This window comes from Gnatocerus cornutus, chromosome 3, assembly GCF_029298725.1.
Source record: "Gnatocerus cornutus isolate USDA-ARS CGAHR chromosome 3, icGnaCorn1.1, whole genome shotgun sequence".
Lineage (NCBI taxonomy): Eukaryota > Metazoa > Arthropoda > Insecta > Coleoptera > Tenebrionidae > Gnatocerus > Gnatocerus cornutus.
This window is the reverse complement of record NC_142235.1, coordinates 2,169,699-2,187,915: the sequence shown is the minus strand read 5'-3', so window position 1 is coordinate 2,187,915 and position 18,217 is coordinate 2,169,699. Positions and strand designations below refer to the sequence as shown.

Sequence of the window (18,217 nt, the reverse complement as noted above, 5' to 3'; positions counted from 1 at the left end):
TTGTAATCTTTTTCTACTTTATAAAAAAAGGTTCTCAGGATTTTTTCTATTTTTTGTTCATAACCCAAAAAAAGTTATAAATTTTTACAAAAATAGGTCTAAAGCTAAAGAGCCACGATACAATAGTATAACAAGTGTTAAAAATGGAAGATTTCACACGAGTTTTGCAGAATTGATGTGAAATCGAATTTTCAACACGTGTTGTACACGATATTTTTCCGACGATCACAAAAATCGCAGAGTTAATATTTATTTTTTTAATTAAAGTTTATATTTTACGCTCTTCCACTTGCTAATAACGGTGCAAAAACACGTCAAGTTATCCCTGGGCAAGTTAAAACTTTAAATGTCATTCGGCAGCGCACCTAGCCGCGGACAAAATAATTATGCCGTTGCGCCGAAAGTTAGATACCGATAATTATTTAATCAAATGAATTTAATGAAATTCGATTATAATTGTATAAGGTTTCTCGTCCGAATAATCACTTATAATAACTTGTAGTAACGCTCTAGCGTGGCCCAAATCCGCGCATATTTCTAAGGAAAAAAAATCAAAAAAATAAAGCAATTCAAATATACCGCCACATTCTTGCCAACCCTGGCACAACTATATCTCTAGGCGGCAGCCATACTTCATTATGTTTAAAGCATAAAGCCCTATTTAGCTAAAATTGCAACGTCTCCAATTGGGGCAGATATGTTGGGATGGGAGGGAAGTGATTATTCGGACGAGAAACCTTATACAATTATAATCGAATTTCATTAAATTCATTTGATTAAATAATTGTATGGCGGTTTCTCGTCCTCTAATCACTTATAATAACTTGTAGATGTTTAAAGCTGCGTTGCGATTTTTCCCTTAGACAATCATCAAAAAATAAAACTATTTAGTGATGTGTGGAAGAATACATGAATACGATTAAAGGATTTACTAAAAAATTAGTGATGCTACCCTATATTAATTATGCTCCTTCCAAAGGTGGTATGTACCTTGTACAGGTCAATTATAAAACCCTTCGAAGGACAAGGATTGTTCTGCCTAACCAGCGGTCTGCCAAATTACATCTATGGAAATTCCCTGTCTTTTAACAACTAAGTTAGTTGTATGTCTTGCAAAATGAGAATATTTCTCAGTATCAATACCAGCTGCAGAGAAAGAGTACTCTTGATCCATCTACTGATGTTTTGACTAGTTGCCTTCCTGAGGTTTATCTGAGTACCTAAGAATGAATATTCAATACCTCCATGAATGAAATCTTGTAACGTAGTAAAATGGACGCTACGAGTAAGTTTTCATCTTCTTAAAAAAAGAGAAGCTGCAACAGAGGTGAATATCCGCTTGCGAGCTAGTGTTTAAAGCATTTAAAATCTTGATTTTATCCTCTCCATTTTGGTAACAAAAAATTTGCACCCGATGAGCAGTACCCAAAAGTCAGTGTTTACCTCGCTTGTAGGACAAATTAATGAAACAATTTAAGATTTTAGAATTAAAACCAAAAATAAGATATATTGAAGCACTGGAGAAAAGCTGTATCCATACGTCTTCATATTTGAACTTTCCTGTTCTCAACTTACAGATCCTTTAGGTACATATATTATTAAGAGGGGATAATGACAGACAATCTGGTATAACCAAACAAAGCAACGTGCTGATCTGTGACATTGTAACTATTGTTTTGGAAATAAAAACATTTTGTAGGAAAGACAAGCATGACTTCATTCCCCTTCTTCTTTTCACAATAGTCCTACCACCAATTGTGTGTGTTGATCTGTAATCGATAATAAAAAACAAGGTTTACTAATAGCATCAGAACCATGCTTGTAACGGTCAGTTGGGAACCACTAATATGCCTTCAGCTTGGTCATTAAAGATCTATTTAGGGTAAGAAAAAATTTGTCCAAGTTACTGTAAATAAATGCATCTATCGCTAAGGAATTTAAATCTCTTAGCCACGAAAAATATGTATCATATTGTTATTTCAAATTGAACACAAACTGATCCAAAAACCTGTACAATCTGATTAAAAATTGTATAATTTGGTTTCCATCGAGATCATTCAAGGATCGCGATCAGCGAAAACATTTCTTTAGAAGAAATGTATAAAGCATCCAACCATCTTCCTATGCTCGCAAAATTGCCAATCCTTCTTGATAGCCTGAAAAGTTGTGAATTCCCATTCAATTTATGTAAGAGAAGACTGTTGTGTTGTCCTTTCTCAATGAAAAACATTACCTTATTACAGCTTCGTAAACTTTGACGAAGCACTTGGTACCTAAATAACTGTCAAAAGTTCAAGATCATTATTGTAAAGGGTTTTTGGTTCATTGCTGAGCCTCAGCGACATTTTTGTTTCTATTTTGGAGTTCCTAACTGTGGAAATTTCACAAGACATCAAAAAACCCATTCATATATCCTCAGTTTATACCTGCAAGCTCCTAAAAAACCAGATTCTGTAACCAGCAGTCGGTACGAACAGTTTGGTCACTGCGTCGTCACCCTAGCTGTCAGTAGAAATAAAACACATTCTGAGCAGTCTTTTCTCAATACAATATACGAAAGAGATCGTACTTTTTACCATAGAACTCCACCAGCCATAGTGCCCGACCTGAGCTCGATGCATCGTACTTTCAATTTCCAATGATTCATTTCGTATTGAATTATATGCTTTTGCAATATTCGAGTGCCACCCTTCAAGATCCTGTGAACTGCTTTAGGAAACAACATATTGGAGTTATATTTTCTGAGGACTTGGTGAAAAATAAGTAAATTCCCCTTGAAAAATTTGCACATAGGGCTAACCGTATTTTACTGCTGGATATGCTGATACCAAAAATGCTAACCAATAAATAAATGTCCCAACGGTACACGTGAAGTGTCGTTGAAAACATCAAATCTTCTTGGAGGTTTTAGTTTTCTTGTCGTCAAGTAAAAGAATAAGGATGTTGATAGTATCAAAAACGACGACTTAAAAATTTGTCTTGGAAGAGAAGTAGATTACTTTTGTCTCTGTTTGTAATGAAACCAAGTTCCTCTAATAGAGTTGTTGTTAGTATCGGATTGGATGAACACTGTGTGGGAGTATCTCCAAGTATCCTATCGGGGTAACATCTAAATAGATGATACAGAGGATGCCTTTGTTTCCTAGCCAAGTTGCAACGAGTTTCATTATTTTAGTAAAAAACCAGTAGAGCGAGTTCAGCTCAAAATCAACCAGCCAAATTCATCAGTATATCCTGAAACCAAAATCTGAAAGATACTTTCGGTGTCCACTACGAACGGAAACAACAAAATAGGTTAATTTTGCCATCAAATTACTTCGCTTCATGGACTTGATTCGGTACGATAGTCCTCCATTTTAAATGAAGAGAATCAACAATGTTTATCAGCTGTCTAGGGTTCAGTATGAACCGATTACTGTCACAGGGCTTTTCTTCTAGGAAGTGGTAGTTTGGGGTGAGGTTCCATAATCAGATTGCCCCCTTGCGAATTAAATCGTCAATGGCCTTGAAATTCCTATGTGTTTTGTTGGAGAGACTAGTGATTGAAGAACCAGATTGTTATGGAGTTTTAAGAAAGGGAATTTTTAACCCTTAATCCATCAGAGATTACCAAGTGATTGGTAATTTGTTTCCATTTCTGAAGAGTGCTGTGGCACCTACAACGAATATACTTACGGTATATTTCCGTCTTGTACCGCGACTCTCTCGTTCAATACGACGAGGCTCTCCGGTTTAACGATGCCCATGGCCGTCTCCTTAGGTTCGCTTACTCCCCCCCCTTTTCTTTGAACAAACCTAGCTGGAAACCTTGGTTGAGAGACACCCTGAACGTTTGGAGTGCTAGCTCCATAGCCTAGGCCACTTTGATACGTTCTCATAGACCTGAACAAAAAACTTGGTTTGATGGAAGGGACAGCTACAACGGCGCTGAAGAGGCATAAGCCTAAAGCGGCGCTTTCAACAGTATGTAATACATCTTTGTCTGTATTGTTTACTTTGACTTGTACATCTGTTGAATAAAATACATTTTAGTACTACTGTCACAACCTGTCCTACAGATGTTGAAGGGTAAGTAAGTAAGCTTTGCCGCCGTTCGGCGGATAATTTCGACAGGAGTCAGTTAGTAAACGACATGAGTCTACATGGTTCATGGTACTCATAGTTTCCTTCCTTATACTGTAAGTTGTCATCGTTCTTTCCTGAAAAACGGTTACCTTTTCCAACTGGTTTTGGAAACCTGCAAAAGTCAAATCCTAGCGTAGTTTGTTAACGGATGATAGCAAAAACTTGGTGGCAGATGACAGCAGGACGTTCTGAACCAACTTACGGGGCTTTGAGGACTGAGCAATTTGTTCAAGTGGCTATTTTGGACATAATTGTCTCCCTAGGACCATAGGACCCGTTTTACTGAAGATTGATGCAGTTGAAATTCTTAAAGCTGGGGACGTGATGGGTCTTCTTCAAGAGTGTTCAGGATTTCCGGCCCCAGCAACTCGACAGTTTTATTTCCAGTCTTGAGAAACTGGAGTTAATTGATGCCACTTTAACACTATCCACGAATTTGGGGTGAAAGAGGTTTGCCACGTAGATAGTGCGGGGTTCTGGGGTTTGTACTCTGCAAGAGCTTTACCCGTATGTGACTGGGATCGCCACGCGAACCCCCTAAATCCCACGATGTAGAGGTTCTGGATAGCCCCGTTCATCTAACCTCAATTCCCGGGTTTTCAAGCGCTTTGCAAAATTCCTGCGGGAAACATGCTCATCCTCTGAGTCGGAGGTGACTCTATGCTGTTTATGTTTGTCCATTTTTGCTTCTAAAGCTACAAAAAAACGAATTAATACCTGAATATGGTGACAAACACACTTGCGGTTTGGGCGCGCAAAACGTAATGAAGTATGGCTGCCGCCTAGAGATATAGTTGTGCCAGGGTTGGCAAGAATGTGGCGGTATATTTGAATTGCTTTATTTTTTTGATTTTTTTTCCTTAGAAATATGCGCGGATTTGGCCCACGCTAGAGCGTTACTACAAGTTATTATAAGTGATTAGAGGACGAGAAACCGCCATACAATACCCGATCAGCGTCAACCTGTGTGCAATATAAAAACACACAGTTGTCGGCCAATCAGAGATCTCAAATTTTTTATTGTATGCGCTTCGTTCGTCTTCGCACTGAAATTGTTTGCAATTTTAAATTTTCACTACGAGAAAACTGTATGAAATGTGACATATTTTATAGTGGTCGTCGGAAAACAATATTGTAAAACATAGATTATTATACAATCCGATATAAATAAAGTTAAGTCAAATAATACCATTGTATTCACATACATATAATAAATGATTTAATCCAAAAGAAGTAGTGGTGAATTTAAAGTAAATAATTGCTAATAGGTACATGAACAGCAACAATTAAAAAAACTCTTTAAACTTTCAACAATGTACGTAAAATATTAATAAATAAACATTCTATATAAGAATCGTTCATAAATTATGCATGACATGCATGAGTAAGTGACACAAACTCAAATGTCAATAGGTTTATTTTCTCTGCTTTCAAACATTTTTACCTCGCGTCGATCGGTAATTAATGGAAATCATTAATACATGATTTTGATCTAAGGGTGGTCGTCCATAAAGCAGTTGACGCGAAAGAGGGGATGAAAGCAGTCACTATCAATGTCTCGTGTGGAAAGAACGATGCCTTTAGTATTATTGTATCTACAGGGTGATTTTTTTAAAACAGCAGGCGTTGTAGGATTTTTATTTATGAACCGATTTCAAAAATTTAAAAAACATATTAAATGGTTTTTAATTTACTATAAAGCAGTCACTATCAATGTCTCGTGTGGAAAGAACGATGCCTTTAGTATTATTGTATCTACAGGGTGATTTTTTTAAAACAGCAGGCGTTGTAGGATTTTTATTTATGAACCGATTTCAAAAATTTAAAAAACATATTAAATGGTTTTTAATTTACTATAAACTCATGATTTTAAATTTTTTCTAAGTTCTTAGTATCTTTTGGTCGATACTCAACTTTCTTATTTTAAATTGGCAACAATTTTTTTTTCATAATTTGGAAGATATTAATTTTATTCACAATCAGTCAACAATTGTTCATTTTCTAACTTTTCGTAAGGTGGAAAGTGAGCTGTTACTACGGTAATTCACTTCCCAACTCGCGGGCAAGTGACCACTTCCCGACCTCCAAATGCCAGATAACTAGATTTCGATAAATGAAGTAGGCCGCGTTACTAAATTTGACATTTCTATCTTGTCATTTGGCGTCGAAGTTGATTTCAAAAAGTGTGTGAAATGGATGCTGAAGCTTCTATACCGTTTAAAACTAGTACATTTTCGGAGAATTTTACAAAAAATGAGAAGAATGTCAACATTTTAAGAGGAGAAACAATCGTGTCTCGTTTGACTGCAGGAGTTTAACTTTTCAAGTGAACAACTGAAACAAGGTCTGACACTATGTTGCAGGTTATGATCACTCTTTGTTCACATTTAACATTAACGGTGTTCCCTCTAATATAATTTAACTTGTTAGTTTTAAGTTTCGTTGGTTAAATATACTATTCATTTTACTATTCAAGATATTTATAATAATAAAGTTGTATTGAAATCAAAAATTCCTAACCTGAAACTTCATGAATTGACAGTAGCGACTTTGGTATGGAGTGCGGGCACTACCGCCTGTAAAGTATGCAACCTCCCACTCTGGAGGATCAACAAACCGTGCCGGTCTATTTAAATACCATTGAAATCCTTGTTTAGATGCAGTATTTAATTATTTTTGACTGTGTTTTACTATGGTTGGGTTTAAATCTTTTAATAATGTATTATCTATACTGCCATTGAGTAGTAATTGTAAGTAAGACACTTTTGGCGGAATTAGTGGTCAAAAAACGCCAACGAATCACGACTTTCCAAATTTGCTATTTTAAAAATCGCAAAAAAAGTTACAAGCGTTTGTCGCTTGACGATGAAAATTAAAATAAAATTGAAATATGTACATATTAGATGAAAAAATAACACAGTGCTTTGTACTTTAAATGAATAACCTTTAATCTTCCTTAATTTTAGAAGAAAGAATTTGGAAATGATTGTCCACGAGTTTTTGAATAAAGTGAACTTTTTCTTGGTGTTGACATCTTCGATTTTTAGGAAAAGTTGCTCAGAATACATTCCTTACAAAATTTCAACTTAAAATTCTTATTTCGATTTTTTTTTAAATGTTAAAATCTTTAAATTCGATTGTTAATTATTATAGATAATGAAATATTATTATTTTGTTCATTTTTGCTAAATAAATAATTTTGTTTATTTTTTAGTTCGCATAAATTATACTTAATGGGAAATCAAAATTTAAAGTTGAAAGTGGTTCAAAATTGTGTAAGAAAGCATAGACATCATTGTATGTACTAAGGAATTCATGGCTCATTTTGGTTCGCCAATTCTGATTATTTATTACTGCTTAAAAGAACTGGATGTGATAAAAAAAAAATGGATTTTTTTGTTTAAAAACTCCTCATTTGGTATAAATTAATTAAAATTCGATTCTAAGCAACTTTTCTTAGAATAATTCCTAATAACTTTTAGAAATATTCCTAACGCGGATTAAATTACAAGAAAATAACTTTATTAAAAAAATCCTACTAGATTGAATTTGCCATATCTGCTGTATTTAGTATCATCATGGATTTTGCAAAGTTGTATATAAATATCCCTAAAAAAGAACTTTACGATTTTATCAAAATTTAACTTAATATGCCAAAAATTAATAGAGATACCAGCTTGTATTCTGGCTGAAATTAAACATTTACCATCCCTGATCAAAATTTTCATTAAGGCAATACATTTTAAGAAGTTGCAACCCAACTACAATACAAAAAATTATTAAATAATATCTAAACAACTCTTTTAATGGTATTTAAATGGACCGACACGGTTTGTTGATCCTCCAGAGTGGGAGGTTGCATACTTTACAGGCGGTTGTGCCCGCACTCCATGAGGTTGAACCAAATTGAACTACTTATTCTCTTGAAGCGTGCGAGTGTGAAAAAGTGTTAGATATATCCACTCTAGATGAGTTATTTCCAATGTAGAGCATGGGCGGAAGTAATTTAGTAACAGTTTTTGGAAGCAAAAAAACGTTTAACAATATTGGACTTTTCACTTTCTTTATTATTTTTTTTTTATGATTGTGAATAAAATAGTATACAAACCTCGGTAGAAGTTCGATTCCTATCTCTCGAGAAATTGTCCACCTCGGCTGACGCCTCGGTGACAAACTTTTTCTCTCGGGAGGAATCATGAACTTCCCACCTCGGTATGTAATCTACTATTCTTGATTCAGAAATGTGTAATATGTTCTACTTTTACAAAAAATATTTAAAAAAAAAATATTAAAAATGAAAAAATTTAGGCAATAAAAGTTAATCAAATCTACAGTTAACAGTTAAAACGCCATCCCGTGTTTTCATGGCACAATTGACATCATGCACTTAGTTTTTATTAACTTTTTTGCCTATGTTTTTTCAATTTTGATAGTTTTTTTTAAATAAACTACGTGGCTGCTCAGTTACTGGTGTTGGACATTTGGCTTAATACCGAAACCATCGAATAAATCCGTTTCAGAATCTAGAAAATACTTTTGTAGGTGCGATTTTGTTAGTTAAAATACTCACCGCAACCCCTAAATCATAATTTATTCTTATAGATCTTGAAAACGACAGTTGAAGAGTCTTCTGCGCATTAATCACAAATATGTAATATATTTTTTTATTTTCAGCACTCCAGTTGTACCAATTTGTTGTTGACAGCTGTGAACACAACTCGTTTGACTACAAAAACCACTGAAAGAAAGGAATGAAAGAAGCCAAAATCTTACGACATCCTCCACCATCTGTCCTGACAATATAATGAGAAAAAAATTCAGTGTTCCTGGTAGTACAAAAAAGTAGATTCTTGGGTACTCTTTCACCAAGGAGTCTGGATACTTTTGAGAAAATTAAGAAGTTAGATACAGATGTACTTACAGTGTAGCAAAAAATTAAGATGCAAATGCCCAAAATTGCACCGGTGATGCTGTATAAAACTATCAGCGGATTCAGTTTACGTAAGACGTTTGTAGTTATACTAAAAATAATAATAAAAAGTAAAAGAAACAGAAGAAAACACATACAAATGTAAATAGATGTGTCTCTGAATTGCAGTTTTCAATTTTCGGTCAACTGCTTCTTGGTATTCTTTCTGATAAAACAACGTTTTTTCATCTTGAAAGCCATCATCAATCCCTCTCAAAAAATCTAGCAGTAAAAAAAACTCGAATCGGAAACGCACCACGACGTAGCAAGTCATGTAAAACACAGCCGGCGTCATTAAAGAAATCGGAATACAACTCAACCTATAAATCAAAGATAGAACTTTTTCGCCTTTTGGAAAAAACTGCTCAATGATGGCCAATGGAAAGAAAATATCGCCGTCACCGTCTATTGACTGCATGAACGTAAATCCACAGCATAAGGCCAAAGCTGTGTTTATTACAGAATAAATGTTTAAGAAGAGAGCTTCCAAACGAATTTTTCTTTTGGTGGCCACACTAGCCATGTTCATACTCCAGTATTCTGCATTGTTAATAAGGCTTTGGTATACTTTTACAAACAGTGGGATTGTCAAAATAGTACCACAAATCTAGAAAAAAATGCAGTAAAATTGAAACACGATGGGTACTTACAAAAAGATGAGCTCCATAAGTTGGAAAATATTTGATAAAGTACCAAAAATCAAACCTTTGTAAGAAGAGAACAGTTTGAAAAAACAACAATAGTGCAAGGGTAAAGGAGATGATTCCTGTTAAGACTTTTACGGAAACGTTTTGGAACGAATCGAGATAGAGGAGGCGAAGAAGCCAAAAAGGATCATCTGAAAAAAAGTCATCGCTTATTAAAATCGTTTTTACCAAATTAAAGTTGTATTACCTTCCTCCTTAAATTTGACAGTGGTTGGTATTGCGATGGTTTTCGGGCGCTTCATTTTGGAGAATGGTAAAAATCATTATTTTTACTACCATCTAGCTTGATGTTCATAAACTCATGAATAAAATAGTATAATTGAAATTAATGTTTTTTTTGTATCATTAAAGATCTAATTGAGGCCGACTGATTTATTAAATATTAACGTGTAAAAAGAACGTAGTTTAATCTGGATTCACACATATTTCCACCGATCGTCGTGCTTTTCCACACAATTTTTGGCAAAATGACACTGAAATGATTTTCTGTCCCAGATTTAATCAATATTTTGCCTCTACATGTGGAGAAAGGAGTAAAACTTCATCTTTAACCTAACTAACTATAATTTTTATCCATTTCAACCTTTAGTTGTAATGTAGCCCAATACAATTGGTCTCAAAAAATCGCAAATAAATTGCTGAGGAAATCATATTGCGCTTAGCCCGGCCACACTCGATAGGGCAGCAATCTCCAACTTTGATTTTGGAGCCTCCAACTTTTAGCAAAAAAACAAAATACATACATGTAACTCGATGAAATTGGTATCAAAAACATATTGCGTATAGCCCTATCACCTTTAAAAGGGTGGCAATCTCCACTTCTCATAAACCGCCTCCGACTATTTGAATAATTCCTCAATGTAGCCCGATGACATTGGTGTCAAAAGATCGCTAACAAATCACTTAGTAATCCCACATATCGCGTATAGCCCCACCACCTTTGAGAAGGTGGCAATCTCAACCCTTCAAACACCGTATCCGACTGTTTTTTCTAAAATTCTTAAATTGGAACTTAGTGATAAAATGTCCTAGAAAGGATTACTTTTTATTTTATTTTATATTATGCCTTGTAATTCTGAGAGTTTTAACACTACAACATTGACATTTTCAACTGCACCAAGTTCCAACTTTACACTAGAGCAAACGCCACAAATCTTAGAAAATTACATCTGAAGTTCTCGAAATTAAAGTGATGCAAAAATAAAAAAGTCTGAATTAGGATTAGTAGGAGAACATCAATTCACTATAGTCACTATAGGGAGACATCTAATTAGTTTCATCTAAAAAAAGTCGATTGTGAAGAAGCGACATATTTGTCTGTTTTGAAATTCTGAGCTACTAATTAATTTCAAATTCTGTAAAATTGTTAATAAAAGCAAATTCGTAGAAGAAATTTATATAATTGCGTGTGACCTGTTAGAATCTAAAATATAAGGGGCAAACTCTGTATGTAAACTTTTCAAGCGGTTAATAATGCTTTCCACCCTGAATAATTTAATAATAAGCTTTTTCCGGCGATCGTTTGTTTTTAGATACTTTTAATGCATGATTTGTCGGCTGAAATCATGCATTAAAGTGGCCTATTAATGAATGATTTAATGTGCTTATTATAGGCAAGCGATTACACACGCAATTTAATAAATTCAATAATGATAAAGACGCGGTTTTGAAGGCCCTGGATCTGTTTGTTTACTAATCACTTCACATAGAGACTCCAAGTTCGATAGACATCGTTTAGAATTACACTCAAATTTGACAACTGCGGACATATCGGGCACATCCATTATACACATAACCTCACTTTGGTTTTGTATTTTTGTTTGCATAACCTTTGTACCATTTTTTCTTTTTTGGTGAATTCTTCAATATTCGATCACTGGAAAAGTGGTTAATGGTTGATAATTAATCTCGCTTATTAAAAATCGGTTAAAAAAAGGTTAAAATCGCTCAATTATTAATCGCTTTCATTAACCAACTTGTTTGTTAAATAGCTATAAACACATTCATAAAAACATTCAGAATTTAAAAATCTCAGAAATGTTTACAAAAAAACACAATTTTGAAGATTTTATATTATGTCCTGTAATTCTGGGAGTTTTAACACTAAATCAATGAAATTTTGATAGGTTACTGTGTTACTTTCAATTTTTTAACTACTTTCAACTTTATAGAGCAAAAGGTACTTTAGAAAATTTTATTTCTTGAACAAGCCAAAAATTTCGAAAATTTCATGTTTTAGTCCGTAATTTCACTAATTTACAGGCTACATAGATGAAATTTGAGCAAGATGCAATTTTTGAGTTCATTTTTTACAGAACGAAATCTCACTTTCATAGAGAAAAAGGCACAAGTTTTGGAAACTTTTCTTTTTTAAGACATTCTAAAAATTTCAACAAATTTCTAATTCTGCTTATAATTTTACTAATATACACGTTACCATTTTTGACAAATCACATCTTTATAAACAAAAAAGCACAATTTTTAAAATTTTCTTTTTTCAGGACGTACCAAGGTACAACCTGAAATTTTACTAATTTAAACCAAAATCATGCATTAATGAAAAGCGTTTTTAGAGTTTTACTTACGTGTGCATATCATACATAATTTATTCACTTGTTTATTTATAATTATTTTACACTCACTGTTGAACTGTTGAATATTTATTGTTTTTAATGATTGCTGTTGAAATTTTATTCTAAATTTACTTTAGTTTGATACGGAACACAAATAATAAATTTTGTAAAGTCGGTGGACCCCACTATTTTCGCGGACCTCGCTTTTCAGTGATCTTCAATTTTTATTTGAAATTTCTTATTAGATATACCTATGTACTACGACATACAGCGGAGCTCACATAAATTTCGTACAATCTAATTTTCACGTTGTGCCAAAATATGTAGAGATTACCTGACGTAAAAATGACTTTTTTGTTGAAGGTTCACAATTAACCAAAGTGTCATTAACAACAAAAATGACTCGTGTCCAGCTTGATAAGGAGCAAATTTTTATTTCCAATTAGATTGTTTGCAACAGAGGCACATAGCACTTGACTGACACATCGCGCATAGCACTTGGCTCATACCAAAAGTTATTTAAAATTGTTTTTCTACTCCTGTTATAGTAATCTACAAATTACAAACGGTTGTCCTTTAAAATAAATCCATGGTTACACACAATGCAATGTAATGACCAGTGGGTAATATATACAGGATGTCCCAGAACTCGCGCCCCAAGGAGAAACAGCGTATGGAGGCAACAATTCTAAACCAAAATTTTGAAACCATAATTTTTTTACTCAAAAAATAACCGAGATAAGACAAAAAACTGTAGCCAATCCCGAAGCTGAACAGAATTTGAAAATTGGTAACTATGGACACATACTATCATCCATTGGTCAGTTAAACATTAGACTCTCGTTGCCTAGGAAATTGGGATGGCCATTTACTCCACTTCTCAAATAAGCTTTCGGGATTGGTTGTTAACTTTTTATCAGTTCTCGAATACTATTAAACTTAGTCAATTTTTGATTTGAAATTTACCATCTGTATTGCTGTCGGCACCCTCCCTTGCTCTCTGGGGCGCGAGTTCTGGGACACCCTGAATAATTACATAATTGTGTAGAGGAATAGCAGTTGCTGTGGATGTCATAAAAATTTGTCAAAATTGACATTTGTAATTTGTATTGGTGTGTTTCATCATGATCAGTGACTCCGAATGTGAACTGCAAGCAGTTAGTGCAACTGATGATCTTATGTTGAAAATGTCAAAAGAGCGGTATGCGTCGGTGTATAGCAAGTTCATGACCTGACGTGCGGGCAGCGGAGTGCAGTCCTTCTCCAAGAATGTTTTACTAGCGTATTTTGGCAAGTTAAAACAAGATTTCAAACCTTCTTCATTCCTATGGACTTTTTATTCAATGTTAAGACTACGTTAACCTTCAAACACGTCGTTACTATTTCAAATTACCAGAAATTACGGGGATACTTGATGAGACAATCGGATAGATTCAAGTAGGTAATTCATAGTTTACTATAACAGGAGTTGAAAAACATTGTGAAATTGTTCATAATTTGTGAAAATTGTTCTTTGTTCTTGTTGAGTTGTTCCTTATAATAATGTTTGAATTAACAATGTCTTAATAAAAATCATGTAAAATTTAACTTTAGTTGTAATTTATCAAGAATAATCAAAAAAATTTCACGGCTGCAGGAAAGCAAGTCGTAGAAAAAGTATAGTACGCGACTCGGGGGTAAGGCCAATTACGCTCTCATGGAATTATAGCGCTCGGCTTCGCCTCGCGCACAATTTTTCTCCTCGTGCGTAATTGGCTTCTTACCCCACACGTTGCGTAATATACTATTTTGGTTTTAACAAATTACCGATTTGACTCATATCACGTTGATATAAACATCAATTTTGACACATTTTTCCTGTTACTAAAAGTCTGTTTTACAACGAAACAAGAATTCAAATTGTTACTTATACGGGATGTATGTAAGCTCAGCTGTATACAGGATATTCGAAAAGTTAAATCCTAAAATTAACCATTTCTGTGCAATAATTTCACGTTTAAATGAAATTTGTTACCTAAAGAACATTTTGCGCAAAATCATGGTGTAAAAAAAATCGAAAAAATCTTGTAAAAAGTGGCTGCAAACTCCTCAGAAGATTTTTGAATCAACATTGTCGATCAGGGATGCACCGTTCACATGAAACCATAGTTATGTTACTCGTTCATGAGCCGACCTGACTAACGCCAACAATTCAGCAGCAGCGTTACTATGGCTTTCAATGCTGAAAATTTAAATTATTGGTAGAACAGTTCAGCAATATTGATATTTTCCTAATTTTATTTTGTTTCTACTGCAAAAAGAGAAAGTCTGGATTTTTTTTAGTATTTTTCTGGTACTATCGACGCTAACGAAATCTGTACAGCAAAATTGTCTAGCGTAATTTTGATTTTAAATCATAGGCGCACTTCTAATTGTCATTTATGACAATTGGTGACCGTAGTTAGTTAAAATCGGCTAAACATTGAACTGTAGTGAAAAATCCAAGAGCTATTCCAAAATTTGATGAAAATCGGTCGCTAAGAGCAGTGACTGCTGATTAGTAAGAGTTGTATAGGTAAAATAAAATGTTAAGAGAAAAATCAAAAAGAACGCCACTGCTCAAAGTCTGATTTACATTATGAAAATTCTGAGAAAAATCCATGACAACGAAAATGTCGTTCACATTTGGGTGTCGCCAATAGTAATCTGGGGGGCCACTCAAAACCCCCCTTCCAAGGTGGTACGCTGCTTTCCGGACATCCCCTGTATCTAGCTAACTGTATTTTGTAATTTTTAAAATTTAGTTCAAATTTGCATAGTAGACAGGGGCAAGTTCCACAATTTTTGCTGAAAGTTTAGTTGTGAAAAAACCTGTTTTATATTCTTTCGCAGTTTTTTTTATGAAATTGGACAGTTATTTTGGAAGTCAGTAGCGGCAACAACTTTTTTCACAAAAGACCAAAACGTTTTAACTTCGCTGTTTAATAAAATCTGAAACAAAACTATGAAAAGTTTTTTTACTATCATTGTCGCGTTTTTTCTTTAATCAATAGGTATATGATTTCCCAACTTTTTAATGGTGTTTTCGTGCTGGTGTTGTTGCACTTTTAGTGTTTTAGTGTTATGTAATCTAATATTTATTGTTGGATATTTCAGATGTAATTGATTTTGCAAATAGATTAAGCCTAAAAGAGAATTTCTAGTAAAAGACTAGCTGTTGCGTTATAACCTTTGGTTTAAATACATATACACCTTATTGAATATTTAATATTCGGCTCCTCTCCAGTCGTATTCAAATCAGATGACTGATCGGTAAAATGACACTGTTTTAACTTTTTGTGTAATTTGCGTAAAAAAGATTAAGGCAATGAGCACTTTAGTTAGCTTTGTTGCACCCTTGAATCCGGCTCGAAGGACCAATGTTGCACCCTTGAGTCCGGTTCGCAAGACCAATGTTTGGACCTTTAAGATCCGACTCGATAGACCAATGTATGATCGTTGAGGTGCCTTGATGTTGAAGGTATTGTTCGAAGGACCAGGGTATAAAAATACTGTTTTGGAATAACTTGTGTATTTAACCCAATGTGTACATAGGTACCAGTGAAGTTTCTGTATCTGAGTCTCGTAACGTACTACTTCAACTCTGTACCATTTAAAAAATTAAAATTTAACAATAGTGGGGGAAACCACCCCTTCTCCGGGGTTGTAGTTACAACTGTATTGCTGGTTGCAACAAGCTTTACAAATAAACGGGACATTGACCAAAAACTGTTTTTGAGAGGTTTTTTTAAAGTGATTTTCATGGAATTTATTTGAGAGGAAAACGAAAACAATAACCCATGTTTGCCAAAATAGTTATTATTAATCAAGGTAGAAAAGATACTTTTCTAGCCGAGCTATTTTATGAGCCGAGATGCGAAGCATCGAGGGGATAATAGTGCGAGGCTAGAAATGACTAGAATAGACTAGAAATGGCTAGAATGTTTTTCACTACTAGCACATTTACTGCTTTATTAGGCAATTTGTTTGTAAATACAAGTTTTTTATGTGTTTGCGAATCTGTAAAAATTTGAACTGACATTAGTAACTGTCAAATTATTAGTTGAGAATTAATTAACGGCTTTTTTAAAGATGTCTATGTCTTAGGACTGCACAACAATCGTTCTTTTTAGTTTTGACTTTCAGTTCATTGCCGTTCTTTGAAAAATTATTTTGCTCATTACACTTCGTACATCAAACAGGTGCATGTAGGCAACCAACAATACCATTTTCATTATTAACTAGTAGTAGATAATGAATTCATTAGTGGCCACTAGGGAAGAAAATCAACTTCTCGGGTCAAAAGCAACATAGATATTGATACATTTTCAAGCTAGTAGTGAAAAATAGTATATTATAATACAAGTTTATAAGCAAGCCTTTAAAACACGCACGACGAGTTTAAGAGCGCGACGCGTCAGTGGGGTGCTCTTAACGTCGTAAGTGTTTTAAAGGCGCTTATAAGCGAGTGTTATACGCTATTTTTTATTATACCTATCCATTTACAATCCTTTAGGAGCATTGAAAAAATGTGAATTTACACAATAAAATTATCAAAGGTTTTCGTAGAGACAGTTAGCAATTGTTTGTTTACGTTGTTAAGCATATCTTTCACGTTCAAAAAATGAGTGAAGATATTAAAAGGCTAGCAAAACATGCAGAACTGCAATTAATTCTAAATCTACCCGACGCTGAGAAATATACTGGTCATGCTTTCCGACGAACTTCATACGATTATGGCAAACAGTGGTGATGATGAGCATCGATGAGTTGAAACGTCAGGTGGGATAAAAATCTTCAACTGTGGCTAGTGGCTATATTGAAGAATCCACTTCAAATAAAATAGTTGTTTCCAAACGCATTGCTGGTGTTCTGAACACATCGGTTGCTAAATCAACTTCATCAAGAGTTATGGACGTCCAACAGAAGAATGAAAATGAAAAAGCTTCTGCTAGTTATGAATTAGAAGCAACAAACAGTAACCAGCTTAAAGCGGCGGGCTTTGAAATTTCAAACAACAGTAATCGTAATTTTCATGTTTATTTATATTATAAATAAAAATTAGTCCTGACATTTCACTATTTCTTGTAATCTAGACAACTTTAAAGCTTTAGTGTTTTAAAGACCCCTTTTTGCACGCTTTTGCGTGTTTTAATTTAGGATTATGATGCAGGTATAATAAAAAATACTTTATCAAATATAGGCATCGCAATTTTTACTTAATAACTGTGGTGACAGATGCGAAATAACATTGTACGCCATGGCAAAAACTATCCAAAAAGTGAAAATGGGCGAGGAGCACAATTTTTGTTTAAAGTCGTGTAAGCATTTTAACTTCCGTTTCTCATTTTGTACAACTTTTCCTACACTGCGTATTGCGTGCTGCACAATATTTCGATAATATCGCTTCCGGAAATGTTAGTATTTGAATTTATAATTTGTCGAACATACAAAGCAGTTTTCTTCAGTGATCTAGTTTTAATTTTCCAGACCGCAATGACGCTACCGACGCTCATCATAGTTCAAACAACGTCTCTCTTACAAAACTTTATCCAACTCCACTTCTCCCACGACACAATAGTGGTCGCAACTTCAAACTTCACTAGAGAATTAGACTTTCTTCTACATTTAAACAAAACCCGAGTGGTACTGTCGCAAAAAACGGATTTCGATGTGAAGATTTTCCACCAGTATCTGATAATGGAAGATGAATTTGGATCCGTAGTCACATTCTTGCAACATCTTCAATTTAAAATCGACACCAGAGGGCGATTCCTCGTTGTTCTACGTCACAACACGACTGAAGATGACGTCAAATTGTTACT

General features: G+C 34.2%; 1 protein-coding gene across 9 annotated transcripts in view; it reads right to left on the bottom strand.

The window, feature by feature from the left end:
* The window catches only part of LOC148176780 (uncharacterized), a 264,781-nt gene that overhangs the window by 140,199 nt on the left and 106,365 nt on the right, over nt 1–18,217 (bottom strand). Inside the window, exon 2 of one of the 9 annotated variants that reach the window (XR_015769837.1) lies at nt 7,516–7,532. The exons of the other annotated variants lie outside the window; for them this stretch is intronic. The gene's annotated coding sequence lies outside the window, so the exon portion shown is untranslated. Of the gene's footprint in view, nt 1–7,515; nt 7,533–18,217 lie in introns of those variants that run through there. 9 annotated transcript variants of the gene reach the window in all.